This window comes from Betta splendens, chromosome 4 (assembly GCF_900634795.4).
Source record: "Betta splendens chromosome 4, fBetSpl5.4, whole genome shotgun sequence".
Taxonomy (NCBI): domain Eukaryota; kingdom Metazoa; phylum Chordata; class Actinopteri; order Anabantiformes; family Osphronemidae; genus Betta; species Betta splendens.
Window position 1 is genome coordinate 9,997,925 of NC_040884.2, and position 20,241 is coordinate 10,018,165.

At 41.2% G+C, this 20,241-nt stretch overlaps 1 long non-coding RNA gene across 1 annotated transcript in view; it reads left to right on the forward strand.

Annotated features, from left to right (window-relative positions):
* The first annotated feature begins 3,099 nt into the window (after positions 1 to 3,099).
* LOC114853852 (uncharacterized) overlaps positions 3,100 to 20,241 on the forward strand; it is a 62,768-nt gene continuing 45,626 nt past the window's right edge. The window contains exon 1 of the long non-coding RNA XR_003785667.3: positions 3,100 to 3,969. This is a non-coding gene — a long non-coding RNA (uncharacterized LOC114853852). The remainder of the gene's footprint in view (positions 3,970 to 20,241) is intronic.

Consider the following 20,241-nt stretch of genomic DNA (forward strand, 5'->3'; position numbering starts at 1 on the left):
AAATTATACCTTTGCTTCTGAATTATTATCAGTAATTGGCTGAGCAGGGATCAATTAGTGGTCTGACGTCAGACTCGGGCTATTTAACCAGGTCCAATTTAAATATACAAAGACAAGGGTAATTAAGCGACTGCGTCCCAGGATTGCGCCCCAACACCGCTGAAACACACACACACACACACACACACACACACACACACACACACACACACACACACACACACACACACACACACTCCTCTCCTGAAGAGTGTCATTTATTTTAATTCACCACAATATAGTGATTTTTTGGATCGATTGGAATCGGCAAACATGAGCTTTGGGAGAAGAGTTGAAGTCACAGGACAGGCTGTCAGACACTCCTGAAGGGTCGCAGAGGGCGCGCTACACACGTCTACCCATTAAATCATCACGGAGCCCTGCGCATTTGAACAAGAAAAGTCTTGTTGCTTTGCACTGTAGCTAAAATATTTGCATATTTGCATGCAGTGCATGGCGCACTGTCACCTCCGCCGATGCAGCCCCTTTATCCTGAAACCAGTGAATGAAAACCAGTGTCAGTTTGTTTTACCTGTTGCATTTCTTGCATACTTGATGCTTGACCCATTAAACAAGAAGCAGTAATACACGTTAGTGTGTTATTATGACTTTTTATGTATTTAACACGTCACATCTGACGTGATGATATTAACATTACCCTGATTAGGGTAATGTTAATATTACATTAGCACACCAATCCAGTTTTAAAAGAATAAAGACAACATGCTTTTTGTTGCAATTATTGTAATAATAATAAATGGTCAATAAACTGATTAAAAAAACTGAGTACTTTTAGTATTTGCAGCACCAACTGATAATTGCAGTATTTCCAATTACTCTCACATGCTCACATAGAGGCACAACTTCTCCTTTTTATAATGGTTTGGCGACCCTCACGTCAACAACCGTTGAGAGGAGGCTCCACCAATCAGCACAGCACCCTTAATGCTGGACTGTGATTGGTTAGCTAGCAGGCCACGAGGGGCGGAGTCAGAGTGTGACTAGGGACAAGTAGGGGCAGAAGGGTGAGGGGGGGCACGGGGGGTGCAGGTTAGGTTATAAAATGACACGGAGACTGATAAGACCTTCTGTGGCAAGATAGCACTGCTGGAATGATTAACCTGTACAGAGAGCGAGAGAAGGCGCAGAGGAGAAGGGTAATGAGGGACACGGGGGAAGTGGGAGAGGACAAACCGTGGCCAAAGACGGACACATGATATAGATTAAAATAGTGGAGGAGAGAGAGAATGCTGCAGGTGTACAAGTTGTTTCACTGACATCACGTTGTTACTGCTAAAGGTTGAGGTGGTAAAAGTCTCCTCTGACAAAAGCCAAAGTTGTGCCAACAATATGACTCAAACTTTGGACCAGTCTTCAGCCACGTCACTCTTCCAACTTTGGATTTATTTGACTGGCGCGCGCGCACGCGCACACACACACACACACACACACACACACACACACACACACACACACACACACACACACACACACACACACACACACACACACAGTGAGATCACCTTGCAACTTCCACTGCTGTTGACAGTAAATTTGAAACGTCCTGGGTACACAAATGTACATGAATGAGCGTATGACTGCGTTTACTGCAAGTATGACTCATCTTTAGTGATCAAACAACACTAGCCTCACAACTGTGTAAACTACTAAAACGCACCAACACGTGCATAACCAGGACTGAACGCTATAGTACCTGCACCGAGGCATCCATCAAGCATCCGCTGAACTGCTTGTCCTTGGGGGTCTCAGAGTGGTGGAGACTGTCCCAGCTGTTATTGGGTGAGAGGCGGGGTTCACCCTGGACAGGTCGCCAGTCCATCACAGGGCCTCATATGAACACATGAACACCCGCACTCACTAATATGTGCAACTGAGGGATCCCAAGTAACCTGACATTGGACGGTGGGACAAGAGCCCACGTAGACGAAGGAAGAACCCCACACAGAGTGACACCTGACCAAACATGAATCCATGTCTTCGCAGACTCTGAGTTACTTTATCATTCATTCATTCATCATTATTTAACATTATTTTGGTCTCCACCATCTCCTAAAGCTCTCAAGCATAAACATATTTACACATTAGTGACAATGTGTGTTATCCGTTTAAGGTAAGAATAACGGCTCCACAGCACCACATGGTTGCTGTGCTGGTGACTAGACTGTTATAAGTTTTATTAATTTATTTAAAAAGACTCCGAATAGTACGAATGCCTCTTTCTGATTGCAGTGCCCCGATTCCTCAATACAGCCCGTATTCCTTTGACTTCTAATCATGCTCCAGGTCAACCGCTGTTACCTGCTGGCTCCAGGTCTTTGGATGTAGAGTCACTGGATTATTGGAGGAAACTGAGTCTGTCAACAGCACGTGTTGACATTTGTGCTTTGGAGATAAACCTCACTGAGGATCAAAGACGGGCCCTTTTGAAGGCAGGAGTGTGTGTTTGTGTGCGCCTGCATGTCTGTGTAAAGGGGGTTCTGTGTTGCAAGTTTGTTGCTGACAACCATAAGTGGCAGGACGCCAGTGTTGTCTGAGGGGTTTGGTCACCTCCATGTCAGGTGGGAGAGAAAACATGAAAGCGAAATGAACTCAACAAGGAAATGAAAATGCATTTTAAAATATTAAAAATCTCCAGTGAAAAGATACAAATATGAAAGAATTACACACGTGTAGCTCAACTTCAAGCTTTACATGAGGTTGAATAAGGTGACAGTGATTTGCTTGATTCAGCTGTTTCCACAACGAACGTCTCTAGAGAAACATTAGAGAGTGATAATGGATAGTTGGACCTGCTCAAAGGCACCGAGACGTTTTAGGGAAATGTGGTTACTGGTATCTACACAAATGTGTCATTATTAATTATATTAATATCGGTGACATGTTGCTTAAAGTGCACTGACTTTGGCACCGGATTGAAGCGGTGCACCGCACCTCGAGGTTCAGCACATCCAAGTGTGTCAAACAAAGTGAAGCGAGGAATGAGAGAGGAAACGACGAAGTGGAGAAAGGAAAATGAGGCTCATCGGGGGGTGAGAGGAGACCACGGGAGCAGCTCTGTTAATGCTTCTGACAGAGAAGAAAAGATGAGAGAAGGACGTCTACACACAGCTCAATGTCCCACTAACATCTTTGACAGAAGGAGGGGAACGCGCGGTGAAAGTGGAAGAAAGAGGAGACATGAACCTGAAAGCTCACATTTCCTCAGGATGATGCAGATCCAGAGTAAACTTACGCTTGAGTGTGTTAGTCTCTGCAACACCATTTATCATCATTGGTATTATTATTGCAACACCATTAGTAAGAAGGGTCGCCACAGCATGAACCTGACACTTTAACAGAGGGATAATATGAAATAGCCGACTGAGGGGGTATAAGGTATGCAGTTTTAGAAACATAACGAAAGTGGAAGCATCCAATTTCAAGTTACAGCTATGTACAATTCTGCATATATAAAAAAACATAAACAAAACAAAAATAGGCATGCTGGGAAATGGTAGTTTGTTTGTCCAATGACTGCTAGGTTTTCTTGTCTGACCGTTCATTTTGCCTTAAAAGACCAGTGCCAGTTTTTGTAAATTAATTAACTTGCAGCGATAATAGTGTTTAGTAAAACGTGGAGCGTTTAAGAGGAGCAAACAGACACCAGGACGAGGGAAGTAGTGAACCGATGGAACGTTTTTAGCATACCGTTAGCATATGCTAACAGTAGCGGCGTTGATCGGTGGCTAACGTTACAGTAGCTCACCAACGCCCTGCAATTCTACAAGCGAAGGTGCAGCTCGGACTAATAAACTAATTACGGGGCATCGTGGGACGACATGGACTTCGTGGATGAGCTGCCAGGGCCAGGAATGCACCGCAGACCGTGGCAGTGACGCGCTTCCTCTGCGCAGGGTGAACTTCTGATGGGTGAGTACAAGTTGGCTAACGCTAGGAACTGAGAAAGTTGTCTGGGTGTGGAGTTGAACAGATTTGATTGCGGACTGTGTTCATGCTTATGTAAACTCTGTAAATTACTTGTGTAGCAGTGGACCTGATGGGCATAATGCATAACATGCGCCTTTGGCTGAACAGCTGATCACTTAGAGATTTGGAATGATGTGCTTGACAACTATGGCACCAATACATGAACACATTCTTATCTGGGGCATCTTTGCTTACAGTAGTATGCTTAATGTAGGGTTTATGCTTTATTCTGGGGCTCCCGTGAAAAACAATTGTTTGATTTGAGATTCTTGTGTTTGTAAGCTCTATTTTTATGCCCATTGCACTTTGCTCAGTTTGTCCAGCCATAAGGAAGTGTTCTTATGGGCCAAACTATGCCCAACTGCGACTGCGAGTCACTATGTTTCTGTGTCTGTTGGACAGGCTGCAAATTAATTTGGAAGATCGAGTCTGTGCTTTAAACACTATATTGGAACTTGTGGAAATACAAATACCGGACACTATATGTTAACACTGTAAGGTGCTGTGAATAAAAAGACTACTTCACGTTCCCCTTGCTCCCCCTGATGACTCTGAATGTCACACCTCAATGTGTTCATACACGCATACTAATAAATACACATAGTCATTCTTTTTGCCATGCTTATGTTTATGCCCTACTGTTTTGATACGCGCGCACACACACACACACACACACACACACACACACACACACACACACACACACACACACACACACACACACACACACAACTGCTAGATCCATTAGCAGGTCATGTAACAGTCATTGTTCATTGCTTCCTATAAGCTTCTATTTTCAAGAGCAAGCAGGAGGAACAATAGTCCTTGCCAACACTGTCAAGTGTTCAGGTTGCAACAAAAGCTAAACAAAGCATAGGGTAAGGTCCTAAGGTAAATATAGTGTTCACAGGCACAGAGAGAGTCTGTTTGTGTTGTCATGAATGTTTTAATAACTTAACAGCACATTTTGCACATTCTTACCTGTGGATGTTTGTTCACAGCAGCTAGTGCTCAGTTGCCAGGTGAATGGTAGTCTGCTTTCAGGTGGACATTCCCATAGATTAGATGCCAAAAACAGCTGCAAGAGGAATGTGAGAGTGTGGCATTGTTCTCAGATACAGTGGGTGTTCAGATGCCATCATGCATGCGTACATATATAGTATGTGTGACTCTTCACTGCACAGCGGACGTTTGGCCAGTGCACAAGTGATAGTCAGAGAACCAGCATTTCATGTGACCTCTTGGAAATAACAGTATAGTCAATATTAATTAACACCTGAAAAAATTTTGTAAAAAAAATATACGCAATGTCAGTCTTGATGTAGTTCACACTGTTGATCAGATGAAAGGTTCTTTAATGGAAATATATAGAAACAAATAGGTTTTCACTGTACAGGTTTGTAAATTTGAATGCAGGGATAAAAATCTTCTCGTCAGACACATTTGTTATCAGGTGAATGTGCGGTCACTGGTGACAGAGGTGCTCTCACACACTGAAGCGCACAGATCTGACTCTATAAAATCTCTTCACATCCCTGTTTGTCTATAGGTGAATCTTGGCTTTCTGTGGGGGGCCGTTGAATTTTTTACTGCGCTTTCTGAGACATGCACACTTATTTACGCACAGGCTCAGAGCAGTGGTGGGGTCAGTGTGCGGTTGGCTGTAACAGTCTGGATAGTGAAAAGGTATGTACGACAGGCTGGCCTGCCCTCTCTGCCTGTAGCACATCTAAGAAATACTGGTCAACTGGTGTCTGTGGTCGCAGAGCGGTCAGTTGTGACAGACACATTGTATCCCCTCTGGCTGACCCTTGGCCACTAACACAAACACACACACATATACAGTGCGCATGCACAAACACACACTGTGTCTAATGGACCATTTCCTTTTCCCTTTATCCAACCCCTGTCCCTTTCCACAAACCCGCCATACCATTCAACACTGCTAATGGCACAGAGCAGCTAACAGGCCGTCAAATGAGCACACACCTCTGCCAAAGGACGTAACATTAAGACGTAAACATCAGTACATTAATTTTTACATATTATGCATAAGGAAAAAGTCTCTACTTCAATTTGTAATTCTAGAATTAATTTAATTACAACCTACTGCATTGTTGATACCGGCGCTGCTGTAACAGTTTATTTTCTTTCATGTGTATTGGTGAGGATGCTTTGCTTTTCCCACCATCAAATACCTGCTATAGTTAGAGCTTGTATTTTGAGACATGTACACAAAATTTTACCTAAGGACTAAAAAGAAATAACAGTTAATGGATTTGAGTCATAGAGCCATGAAAATCACCACCAAAACAAAACCTGGCACACACACAACATACCTTTGTGTGAAAATTTCTCACTTAAATCCTCTACTGCCTCCCAGTTTGAGGGGTTAACACCTCCAATCAATGTGTTGCTATTCAATTACGACAACCACCGTGCTGTATCATTCAGAGAATGGCTAATAAAGCCTAATTGCATCACAGGGATCCATAAAGTCAGGCAGGTGAAGAGGCTGAGAGTTACTTTATGGGCTTAAAAAAGGGGGGGTGGGAGTGGGCATTGTTCTCCTGTGATAAAGGCCTGCTCCACTCTCTGGGTGCATGTTTACTTACCTCTCTGTGAAGGTATAATTTTTGGTGGGACGTGTGTTTCTCTGCTTGTGTTTGCTTACCTCTAAGTGAGAGGCCTGGAGGACTGGGTGATGTTCAGGTCACTTGTTCATTATGACACTGTGTGTGTGTGTGTGTGTGTGTGTGTGTGTGTGTGTGTGTGTGTGTGTGTGTGTGTGTGTGTGTGTGTGTGTGTGTGTGTGTGTGTGTGTGTGTGTGTGTGTGTGTGTGTGTGTGTGTGTGTGTGTGTGTGTGCGTGCGTGCGTGCGTGCGTGCGTGTGTGTGTGTGTGGCCTTAATGGAGAGCAAATACTGAAGGCCTAACCATTAACTGTGCCATAATGTTGGCCGTGGAGACACTGAGATACGTTTCTAAGACCAGTTCCTCTTTCTGACTAAAGGAATTTCTTTTTCTGAATCTATGTTCTTTTGATCCTTCCTCGAGTCTTCCACAAATATACCAAGAGGGGCTGCAGTTTTATTTATTAGCTTATTATGTGAAACCCAACGTTTAAGGTTTTCTGCTTTGTCTGTATTAAGAGTTCCAACTTTTTATATACCTTTTTACCTTCTTTTCACATCTTTTCTGTTTTTAAGTGGTTCATATATTTATGGCCCTACTGGAAGAAGGAGCCACACATAAATTTATCTAAACATAAATATCCTGTTTTTTTCATTGGCATAGCTTTGTTGACACGTTGGATAGGCTAAGGCACAACTGACTTGTTACTGTAAATTACTTGCAGAAATTTAGTTTTTGGAAGTTGTTTAGGAGAGATGTCGGATATACAATGAAATGTGTCAAATTATGTACTTGCAACTGGCGTTAGTTGCATGAAGCCAACATTTTTGTTGATGTTGATGACTGCCAGCAACAGCAGGCTCTTCTCACCACATACAATTCAAACTGTTCTTGTTTTTATACAAACTTACATTGTCATTAAATTGTCTCTGATGAGAATCACTACTTCTAAACAAAAAAATGCATTTTTTTTAAGAAAAGCAACCTACTGAGTAAAGAATCACTTTATTTTTTCAACCCTGACAAATTATGATGATGATTGTTGCTATTTTTGTAAAACAATAAGTAGTGGTCAACAATTTCTCCCAAACAGATAATGCCTCTCTGGAAAGGATCCTCAGAATGTTTGTAGAAGATAAATAAAACATTAATAAAATCTCTCATTTTCTGTATAGTCTTGATGATTTGCTGAACGGATTTGCAACATTAAATTAGGTGCCTGTAATCTGCAACCTAGAAAATGTTAAACTGCTGGAGTGTCTTCTGAATCCTCTCCTGCTCACTCTGATTTAATTCAGCTGAATGACTGAGACATTCAGAAATTTAACATTTCCTCCCATAAAAAACAGTACAGTCATTTTACAGTGTGGGATGACACAAGGAGTAGAGAGGTTGGCCAGCTAGTTTTCCAACAGAAGTCTAAAGTCTGACAGAAGGTTGAGATGTGGGTTAATTTTTCTGGAAAGCATCCCTTCTGGATGCAATTATTTCATCAGGGTGCCAATTAGTGAAGCAGCCACTGACAGCAAGGTTGTCTGTCAGTTGATTAGCCTGGCTACACCACTAGAGAGTCCTTTGTGGACATTATTCGTAGGACAGACACCCATAGTCAGTATCCTACTGACTATTCTGTTGTTGATCATCTATTGTAGTTGGCAAATTAGTTTGAGATATCTAACACATTTGTTTGGTCTGGGTCAGATAATCAGGCAAACCAGGCTATCCCACCGGTGCCTGATCCATTTGGTCAGTCATGGCGAGATAATTGTTGTCGTTGTCACCAGTTATCCAGCAATGCAACAGGTTCCATCCATGAGGTTCCAAGTCATCGAAGGGAAGCCCGTTGTATATTTTCAAAACTGTGAATACGTGTGTGCCTAAAAGAGAAAGAGAGGAAGCAGACAGTCCTGCACCATATGTACATACAGTGGAGCATTTGTGTGTCTATGTGTACTTTGGACCACCCATAGATCTCCGAGAGTTTCTGGGTGAGGCCTGGGCCTAGATTAATTATGGTCCCTGTATGAGGTGGTTTTGTGGCAGGTTGAAGGGTAGGGGGTGGGGTTGTTACACCTGTGAACTCTGTTACTGCAAACCTCAAGTCAGCTCCCTGACATGGAGTTGTACTGAAAGTATGTCAGCTGGGGCAAAAAAGACTCCCAGCTTTCTCCCTTTTGGGCCAAGGGGGAAATCTCACACATATGGTTCATATACACATTTGTCCAAACCTGGAGAAACATGAAGAAAGAAATCCAGATACTGTATGTTTTAAGGAATGAGAAAATTCTATCTTTCCAGCTGGATAGAAAAGTGAGAGCAATTTTCACAAAATGCACAGTTCCCTGTAGCAGAGATATATGGGAGCTTCCCTATACTGGGACCCCAACAGATATAAATGGTGCTTCAATATCATCCTCCTAGCAGTGGGACTGGGTGTTACTGTGAGCTTGAGGTGTTTTACCTCGTGTTGATACCCATAAATCTGTCACCTGGTAGAATTCGTCTATGGGCCACAATCGGAGGGAACAAATTGTGGCTTTGGGTTGGAATGGCGTGTGAAGAGATAGGAGGAAGAGGAAAGTGTAGAAGGAAGGAGGGAAAATGAGTAACCGAGAGAGAGAGAGAGACTGAGAGACTGAGAAGTGACCTGTCAGCTCAGGCCATTCATCATCCGGACAAAATGGTCGCGTTGTCTTTTTCCGCTGACCAGCCAAAATCTCCTGTGGTAAGCAAGGCTTAGGTGACATTTAAATTTGTTTCAGAGCATTTCCTTTTGTTCAACTTGCTACTTTTCTCTTCAAATTAAATTATTAGCATTGCTAAAATTTTCCTATTTCCCTTGTTTGTAAAAAAGAATACAGTACTTCCTCTCTTTTCGTCTGGCACAGCGTTGATAGGTCGTCTGCTGCATCTTCTCCCAAAGCGTCAGTATTTCAACACTCTGTGGGTTGGAAATAAGATGAGGTCACTGAAGGCTGGCCCTATTACAGAGTCAGAAGTCGTGTGTGGTATTTATAGAATGTGGTGAGACGGTAATTCTTAATGATTATCTTTTATATACAGCCGTGGGCCTCACGATTTGACATCGTACGCTTGCGTGTAGCTATTAAAAGTTGGCATGGAGTGGACCACATTAGTTAGGACCTCCAGTTGGAGTGGTCAAATGGAGGAAGGTCTGTGGCAGCCAGAAAGCTGACAACTTTGTCCCCTGGAGAAAACGGTGGGCCAGTTTGGGGTCTGGCAAGACATTGTACTGTATCTGTGTGAACGTCAGTGTGCGAGTATAGCAATATTTCATGTGCAACACAGATATGTTTTAATACAAATAAGTGTTTAAGCAGTTAAATTGAAAAGGTCCATCCTTTATTGCATGCATAATTTTAAACACTGAATTTCATTTGGGGATGCGTTACAGGTTATCTACTCATCTACTCAAAATGTGTAATCACACAAAAGGCGCAAATACTGTACGATGTAGGGGACTGTATTTAAATAAAGTTTTGTGTTTTTTCTACAATAAGTAAACCCTTGAAGAAATTCGATCCCTAAGAGTTAAAGTTGTTTGGGCAGGAGACAGCTAGATGATCTAGATTGATAGTTTTCCTGGGCTTTTATAACTACTTTGCTTAATGGGGTTAGGCTGCACCCTTCAATGCACATCTGTACTGTATGTGTGTGGATAAACAATGGGAAGTCCTATGTCTTCCCCTCTATGATCCTCTTATTCATAGTCCTGCTTGTAGGACAGCCACTATTGTTTCTTATTCATCCCAGCTACAGCCAATCAGCTGTGTACTTTTCTTTCATGTGGAAAGACATTTACGTAAGACTCTTTGCCGTTGCGGGACAAAAAAGGTTTTCTGTTCTATTCGATTCTAATATCTGTGGGCGCACTTACTTCTAAAACCTGATGGCCACAGATGTTTAATGATGAAACCCATGCTCACAAAGAATTTTGATTGAAGAAGACCGAGGGTCAAATGGCTATGAAATGAAAACTGAGGCACAATTTGATCATTTATTGATCCAGAGAGATTAATTCATGCCTGTTTGACCAAGATTGGATCACTGAAATGTTTCATTTCAGGACTGAATAATTTCTCTAAATGTTTCAAAATTTGGCAGCTAGAATTTTAACTGAGTTCATAAGGACTGACCCCTAGTTTGGACTCCCTCTACTGGCTTCCTGTCAATGTTAGATTTTAGTTTAAGGTTTAAATAGTCTATAAATGTTTTTATGGAATTGCTCCACATTACATGTCTAATCCTCCTTGAACCTTATACCACTCTGGTCTCAGTTCACAGGTCTGTTAAAATGAAGTGGGCTGTTTTTCCTATCAAGCTGTTTCTATCATGTCCTTTGGAATAACCTCACTGACCACATCAGGAAGTCTTACACCTTTAAACCAAATCTAAAAACAAATGTTATAATTTTCATCTTCAGGTGGCTTTCATTTGTTCACCTATTATGGATTATGTATATTATCTATTTTCCACAGTATTAATCCTTGATCTGCCAATACTGGTGCATCACTAGGTGCTGTGTCATTGCTACAAGTGACGTTAATTTAGAAAAGTAACTATCTACTTTTTGAATGGCAGGTCTCAAACTTACCCACTGTGCTCCCTAATCACAGCAGGCTAAGCTAATCACAGCAAGCTAGCTGCAGCACTTGTTTAACATTAGTTTCACAAACATTCAAACACCTAAAACACTGAATGTGCTCAGTAAGAGCATCAACAAACATCTGTATGTGTTTCTATAGCCCACATGTTTCTGCTGTGTGTCCAGCAAGTACCTAGGTTGTTTGCATAAGCCAAAAGCAACCATTGAAATTGCATACAGTTCAAAATAATATGCCATATATCTCCACGTGCGTGTTCAGTGGGTGATGAATGATGGGCTTTAGTGATGGCCTGTCAATAAGGAGAATGAACAGGAAATAAAGAGACCCCCTCCCACCCCATTCCACCTTTCCCCAGTAGACAGCAACATAGAGAGGTTGGGTGGTGGTGAGGGTGCGCTGAGCAGATAGATCATAGTAACAGCCAATAATAAATGGATCATGCTTCTATGTTTTTAAAGCCGGTGGCAGCTGTATTGAATGGGAAACCTTGTGTGGGGGAGAAAATAGAGGTTTATTGATCAGCGACAGCATGTCAGGTGGAGTGGATGAGGGGGAGGCGGGGTGGGTGGTTGGTTGGGAGGCCCACCGACCTCCAGGAAAATGATGTTTTCTAATTCAGAGACAAGCAGGACCCCACCTCTTTACAAACATTTCAAGAGACTCATTTCACTGTCTTGTTCTGTTCACCTTAGACACACAAACACTCTCGCACCCTGATGCTGGAGTACATGGTTGCGAAATCACAAGGTCTGAGGGCATGACAGATGCTGAGGTCCATTGGGGAAATTTTGTACCCATCTTTTTCATAGCTTTTTTTGTAGCTAAAATCTTTTATAGACCAAGAAGTGGACATTTTATTGATGTAGCAACTGAACACTATAGAAATATTAGGACAAATCTTGACTAATTCATCAAATCCCTCATGCTGTTTAAATCTTTTTAAACAAAATCTCAGGTTTACAGATTTATTGCCAAATTTAACTCATCTCCTGACCAACATACCTAATGTAACTGGGGCAGGCAGACAGCATTTGAATACTAAAACATTTCCTTCACTTCTTTGTGATGTGATTAAAAAAAGGTTAGGCGCCTCTCTCCCTCCCTAGACCATTTCACACACTGATGGTGTGGTGGAGATTTGATTTGCAGAAATGTCCGTATTTATTTTCTCAGTTGCCCCCGCCAGGCTCGAATTCTGAAAAGGATTTTCTCCCATTTGTTTCTCCTTTCTTTCGCCGGTATTATTTTTTCGTGCCTTTCTCTTGCTCCTTCACTCCAAAACCCCAGTCGCATGCAGACTGAGCTGCTGACCAATTTAAACAGCGAGGTTTTCGGCAGCTAAGTGCTGGCTAGCAGGAGTGCTGTGGTCTCGGCAGTACTTTGTCTGTGGCCACACAATTAAGGATTTAGGTGTGGTGATAGGAAGAATGTGGAAATCGGATCCTGGCAGCACACACCCTGCTAACTCTCGGTTTCTTTTTTGCCTTCTTCCACGTACTTCACCACTTTCCTTCTGTCCTTTCCTGTTTTTTGGAGACCTCTTCTCTCTTTCCTCCTCTCCTTATCTCTGTTCCATCCCTCAGATTGTCACTCTCTCCTTTCTCTCCTTAGCCTCATCTCTCTCTTACCTTCTCCGTCTTTTCCACTACATGTCCTCAGCATTCCATATTCCCTGTCTGCCTGTTTCTCCTCCTTTCTCTCACCATCACACTCACTCACTCCTACTTTTTCACCCTCTTCCTGTTGCTGAACATGGCACCTATGACTCCGTTCGTTTGTCTGTCCAGACCAAGCCATTAGGTTTTCCTTTTTTCTTCCGTTTCCTCTCCCCACAGACACCAGGGCAGAGAGAAAGAGGAAGGAAGTAAAGTAAAGATATGGTGACAAGGAGGAAGGAAGAAACAGAAAACAAAATAGTCATGTATTTAAAGTTAATGTTGGTTGCATCCAGTACAGTGGCAGGTAAATATCTCTGTAACCTAGTGCTGCGTGTTTCATTGCTTTACAGGTGTGTTGTTTCAAGATCTAATTCCCTATATCCTGAAGTTATGCTGCCAAGTCTGGCTGCAGCGTAAACTTGCCGGCCAAAATTGGCATGATTAAGTAAAAGGAAGCGAGTAGATGTATGTAGACTTACAAGAGTGTAGACATACAGCAGACATGTGTTTGTGTAAAAGTTATTCTCTTCAATTGTCTGCTCTATTGAACCAAATACTCCCACAGACACACCTAACAAGACATTTGTAACCTGTGGAGCAGCAATGGGAACCAATCCATCAAACGGGACTTCATTGGAGTCTTCCTGTTACGGATTTTTCTTTTCCTCCAGACTCATCCTGGTTTAAGCGCATGTAGAGCGCTTGTTCAATTGTGTATGGGAGTTTTGTATGATATAAAAGCAAACAAATGCATTTGGTAACAAAAAAAAGAAAGATGTGAACACAGTGTATTACATAGGCTTAAGGAAAAGGATTTGAACTGGACCACTCAAATTCATCAATTCCCAAAAATATCAAAGTCCTCGAGGGAGAATTTCCAAAGAAATTTCCAGCAGGGACCAAACTATTTTAGCTATGACCTATCATACCCACAACAAGACCATTTGGCTTTTTGACCCATAAACTTTCCACATTATCCCCCTAACTGTCACCAACTTATGATCCATGCTCCATAAAACAGCTTCATCTATCGCCTCCAATTAAATCAATTATCATTCCTGGGATTGCATCCCAACAAATCAGAGGTCGATGGGCAGGTATGCTCGGTCCAGCGGGGGCATTCGGACAAGCAAAATGAGACAGCGGACAGATAGAGTCATCCTTCATGCTAAGTGGGATTGTCCTGACGCAGGATGAGATAGACCCAGAGGTATAATGGACCTCTTTGCCTTGACTTCCTCTGGCCTCAGTGACAGCGTAAGGTAGAAAGCAGAGGTGGGTCAAACAGCGGCTGAAATAGTTTAGAGTCCAAAGTGAAATTCTAAATTACAAAATGATTGATGGCACAAATATTAGAGTGCGCTTTTTAAAGAAAATTACATTTATTAATATTCCTAAAAAACAAATTTAAGAGGACATAACCAAAACAGACTGTCCAATGACATGTACTGTATGTGCCTCTGCCTTTTTGTCCTTCTCTTTACAAGAACCTCAGTGATTGTTTGGATAGTACAGTAGTGACAATAGCAGCAATGCCAGTACTCTCAGAGGAGTCACAGGGAGTTCTCTGGAAAAACAGAATGAAGGAATAATTTTACTAAAACTGATTCAATAACAGCAAAATAAAGGTATTTAGTAAAATCTTCTGCAACACAGCAAAATGTACTGTATGTCAGTATGCTGTTACTTAAAGGCCAGTGGTCTGCGCTGCTCTGCTATGGTCCTTGCCTATTGCCTTTTTAAAACCCAGGCAGCCTTGCTATTGACCTAAAGGTTGTATTGTTTAGTAATAAATATTATTTGGTTACATATCATGCCAGTGAGACAGCTTCACCTTGCTGCCAAAGATTGCTGTGGATTCATCCTAATTACACCTTTCCATGGTGTGTTCCTATGTAAAGTAGTAGTAAATACCTTCATGTTGTACCTCATGACTCTGTTTTAGTTTTTGCTGCATTTTTTTATTTTTATGTGTTTGATTTACAATTTACCAATAGTTACTTAAGAAAAAGGCACAATCATTTCAACCCTGTATCCTGGAAAATTACAGTCCCATAGAAATACTATAAACTGCAACTATGATTATATATTTTTAAATTTAAATGTCTGTAAATTTTAATACAGACATTGAGAATGAAGTGACTGTTGGAATTTTCTCCCATTAACCCAGGCCACAGTCTCTGACTTTAACCCAGTGTCTGAACTCAACAAGCCAAAAACATCAGATGTTTTTGCAGAAAAGGAAATGGAATCATGTAGATCTGATACTTTAGTGGATGGAAGCATGACCCTAAACCTATTGATATAATAAGGCAGATCTTGGTTTTTAAATGGTTTCATGAGGTATGATCGAAAAAACATACATGAAGACTCCTGGATCAGTCCTGTTTCCATTCTTCTTCAACAAGTCTTCCTTTTCCCAGCAACTTGCAAAGATGGGGTTTGAACTCAAAATGGGAATAGTTGCTAAGAACTAAGTCTTCTTCTCCTGTTCTAGTAAAAGGATAAAAGAACACAAACACAATAATGACCTTTGGGCTGCAGTCATTTTATATTGCAAAAACATTTTATTCAGAATAACTTGAAAAGAGCGAGCAGGGAAAGAATTTAATAATTTTCCTTGACAAGGTTGTTTGAGTGAGGCTGAAAATGTATTGCATTTAACAGCATTGTTGTCATTTCTGTAGTTCTTTTGTACATCTTTGCAGATGTTGCACAATTACTGTAGGTACCACGTACACTGCACTTCTGTTTATTCTTTATTTATTCTCAAGCTCACCAAAAAATAAACAAAGCGATGCTTTGCATATTGATATTAATACTATAATGAATGAATACAAGAAACATAAAAACAAACTATCAAGCATCAAAAGCATTTCCTTTCCCCACCACAAGACACCTGTTCTAGGATGAGGCAATGTTAACGCTCACCCAGAGTAAAGCCCTGTGATGAATTTGGCAGTACATGCTCTATCTGGGACACATTTATGACTAGGAGATTATTTTCATGGATTTCTTTTCCTCGGTCATAATATTTTCATATTGTAAAAACGATTAACTGAATTGATTTGTAATTATTTTCCAACCATTGCTTGTAATGAGTTTCAGTTCTCAGGCAGTGAGAGAGAGCAGGAAGGACAAGGAGAAGCAAGAAAGAAAAAAAAAACACCCTGACAGAAGCTGGGGTCATGAAAAAGAACGACAGAGAGAACATGCTAAAGAATAAGAGAAACTAAAAAAGAGAGAGGAAAAAGAGAAATGGGAGGGAGAGTGAGGTTGAGGCCTGTGGTGGATTGTGGGCTGGGGCTGCTGCTGCCTCAGCATAGTCAGTCGACTGGTCTAGCCTGAGGTGATATGTTTTCCTCAGGAAATATCTGTGGAGGCTAGTGGGTCTAGTACTGGGAACCCAGTCGACTGTAAGAAGCGAGGGAGGGAGCAGAGTGGAGGTAGCTGGGTTAAGCAACCCCAGGAAAAGACTCCCTTCCTGGGGTTGAGACCAACATGATAGAGCTTGGACAATATTTGTATGCAAGGTGGATGCTGTAGGTGCTGAGTGGTGCGCATAAATTAGACAAAAGGAACTCTTAAATCCTCTCACATTTTTCTCATTAAAGTTTTGGCGAGTAAGGCTTCTTGAGCATTTTTAAACCATAAAACCACAATGTTGGACATAAAAATCTAGTTTTTTGTAAATGAATAACACACATGTGCAATAAATATGTTTTTCCACAATGGAACAGAGAGACAAAAGGAACATTCTTGCATTTCTTAACACGTACATGGGCCGTGCAACTAACCCAACATATCAGCGATGGTGTAAACATTCAAAATATTACGCAGGCCTATTTACATACTTTAAGCTTTCTGTCAAATACCACATACTGTGTTTATGTGAAGACTGATCCTGAGCATAGTAATAAAATCAACACTGAGAGGAGTGGTGCTTGCTATTTTTGGCTTAATCCCAATTAACATAAATCAACCTAAAACGTTTTAATGTCAGGGTTATCATTTATTATTTTATTTAATTTGCAAGTGTCTCCTCTTATAAAACAAATAACTTATATAATAATAAATTAAAAGTAAGGTAACAGAAACTCTTGGTTTAAAAAAAAGACATTCCCATTACAGAATGAATCTGGATTTAGAGGCAGTGAACACTAAATCTTTGTCAGTTATTTATTGTGTTTTTAAATGATGTGAAACACACAGCTTCTAACGTGATTTAAAAGATTTATTTTCAGCTGACAAGTTAGAGTGTCCAGGCTATTCTTCAGCATTCTTCTAGTTCGTTTGCATGTGCATGATGTCAGTGTTAACTAGAAATTATTGCAATGGTTTATTAACAACTTGCCCTATAAATGCACACCTGCTAATTAAAAGGCAGTGCTTACAAAGGACCAAACCTGCAGACTGGAAATGAAAACTCATGCTTGGCTCTGCAGCGTGCAGGCCATCTGGTTACATGTGGAAGCAGGTGTTTATGGATGACAGTGTGTTTGTTTATGTTTGAAAATGGCATGCCTTCGTGTGCGCTGGTATATACACACTATGTAAATTTGTTTGTTTTATCCTGTGAGTGTAGTAAGAACATATGGGGGATCATGTCACTTTAAAATCTGTGTGAATAGATAAAATAAGCATGTGCTCACATGCCTCTGTGAGTGTGTGTCCTGTAATTCCACCTCTGTGCAAACTGTAGCTGAAGACCTCCAGGATTCCCATTTGTTGATCACAGAGGGCTCACGCTGCAGATTATGCCTGGATTTCCATGTTTCAAACTTCATCAAGCAGCCAGCATTGCAAAGAGTGAAACAGGATGCATATGGAAACTAGATCAAACATGGACACAAACTCGCAGTCACATCCACACACTGCACAGTGCATGTAGAAATATACACAGATGGAGCATAGAGTACACATTGTTAAGGAAGCATTCTTTGAGAAAATTATGATTACTGTATATCCCTGTAGTCAAAATGCAAACAAAGTATAGGAAACGTATGGGGTGTTTTGCACAGTATTGCTCATAATAATAAAATAATGTATCTGCTGTGCAAAGTAGAAGGTGCCCATTAAGAAAGCAATATCTTGCAGCAGCACGCTTCAAATTATTTTTCAAATTATATTACTTTAGATCAATGAATTATCCATATACACTAATTATAGGAATGCCAGTATACAGTCACTATAATTAAGCTATAAAGCGGGGACTTCAAAGTGGTCGCACCTTTAGTTAGTTTAGGACATTGTGTCCAACACCCTCATAATGGATTCACAGTGTTCTATTGATAAAGCAATGTATCAGTGTTTCATAATTGGCAATGATGAAGAAGAGTTCTAAGGAATACAAAGAGAAGTTCATCTTTATGGAACAGACAATAAAACTGAGTTAAACCAGATCCAATATTTGTTGGATATTATTTTATTAAATAATATATGGTCCATCTCAATTTCCATTACTATTTTGGTAATATGCAACCTTAATAGGCTAAGAATACTCCTGGAGTGGTATAAAAGCTGCCAGCTGTCGTGACCTGAGACTCATTTGTTTACAGTCATTAGACGAACAACTCACAATTCAGTGTTTCCACTGGCTGCTACACACTTCCTGGATTTCAGTTGTGGCCATCGAGGAAAACATGCTCTGTGTTGACGCATGGTTGTTACCTGTGATACGGAGTTTAGAAGCCAGAGCAGGTGGACAGTCTTTGTGTGCTGCTCAAACAATGGGACCAGTCAGCAAATAGGAAATCAAAAAGTAAAAAGAATGTGGTGCTGCATGCCTGTTGATTACATGCATTGCTTTATGAGGAGTTTTAGGTGTGATTCTATATGTGTACTTGAAAACCTTGAAAACAAATTGTGTTCGTCCACCAAACAACTGGCTACTTGTAAGGCATGTACTGTATCTGTCGCAGTTCCTCAGGACTACCTCAGGAAGACATAGAAAGTCCAGGTCCAGCCTTGATCGATGTGCTCCTGTGTTGAGAGGAAGCAACAAGTGTGTGTGTGTGTGTGTGTGGGGGGGGGGGGGAGTTATTTTGGAAGCGCCCAGACGGAAATGGGACCGAACCCAAAGAGGATGCAGATACGGTTGTCAACTCGTGCAAAAACACACACAGTTGCATGTGCTCCATATACAACAAAAATAATTTGTAAAGCTGCACCGTAGTTTACCTCCTCAGAGTGCGAACACTGACTGCACTCACACGTGCGGCCACACATACATACTGTATGAATGGGCTGTAGGCCAACACTGAAATGATGGAGGAAATAATTTATTGTAGGAAATAGCTCAGATCAAATACCCCTCGATATACACCTACACACACATTGCTCTGACCCTTACAGTACTTGGAGCACTATTTCAGCTTCTCTCCTTGTAAACTATACCTGATATGATATTAGTTAATGCAGCCTATATGAGATTAACCTTATAACAATTTAAGATGCAGTTATATTTTACATTTGTTCTTAGCTAATCTATTAGACCCTAATCAAGCGCACACACACACACACACACACACACACACACACACACACACACACACACACACACACACACACACACACACACACACACACACACTAGTTTCCCTTATTTCCTCTCACTGAACACTTCTACTGTAGATTCATTTCTAAATGTTGATACGGTATTTTTAAGTTAAATTCTACTGCTTTGGGGAAATGTTTTTGTAGCGCTCCACTAACAGGAGAGATACTAATACACATACAGGATCTCCCAGTAGCGTTTTCTATGTAGGTGGCTGGTATTCTTAGTCCTCCACGTGCTGCGTTTTATTTGCCTTGAGAGAGGGGATCATAAATCTCTACAAGAAAAGTCAAAGTAGAGGACTCCTACCTCCTACCTACCTAAAAATACTCTTGGTTTTCTTTGTCAGGGGTGAAAGGGGCTTCACGTGTGGTCTCACCTTAAAGAAAAAAGGTAATCTCACAGCTGGGAGGTTTCAAACCTTGTGGTCAGTACCCAAACAGAAACAAAATTTGGCATCCACAGGAAAGCATTTTGCCAACAGCACTGAGAACGTTTTTTAGGTGGATCTTGTATCTCTAGTCATTGAGCCTTTACTTCCAGGCCTCTTTTCTTTGTGTCCTCTGAGAATCCTCAGCATATCTTCATATCCAGTCCACCATCATAAGTGGTGGTCAAACCACAATGTTTTCTCAGGGTGGTTGGTTACACTGTTCTCCTCCCGCGGTTGCTAGACCATGGCAGGGGAAGGAGCTTGTTCAACATGTTTCCCGTTTAAATTAAAAAAAGAAAAAAGTCTC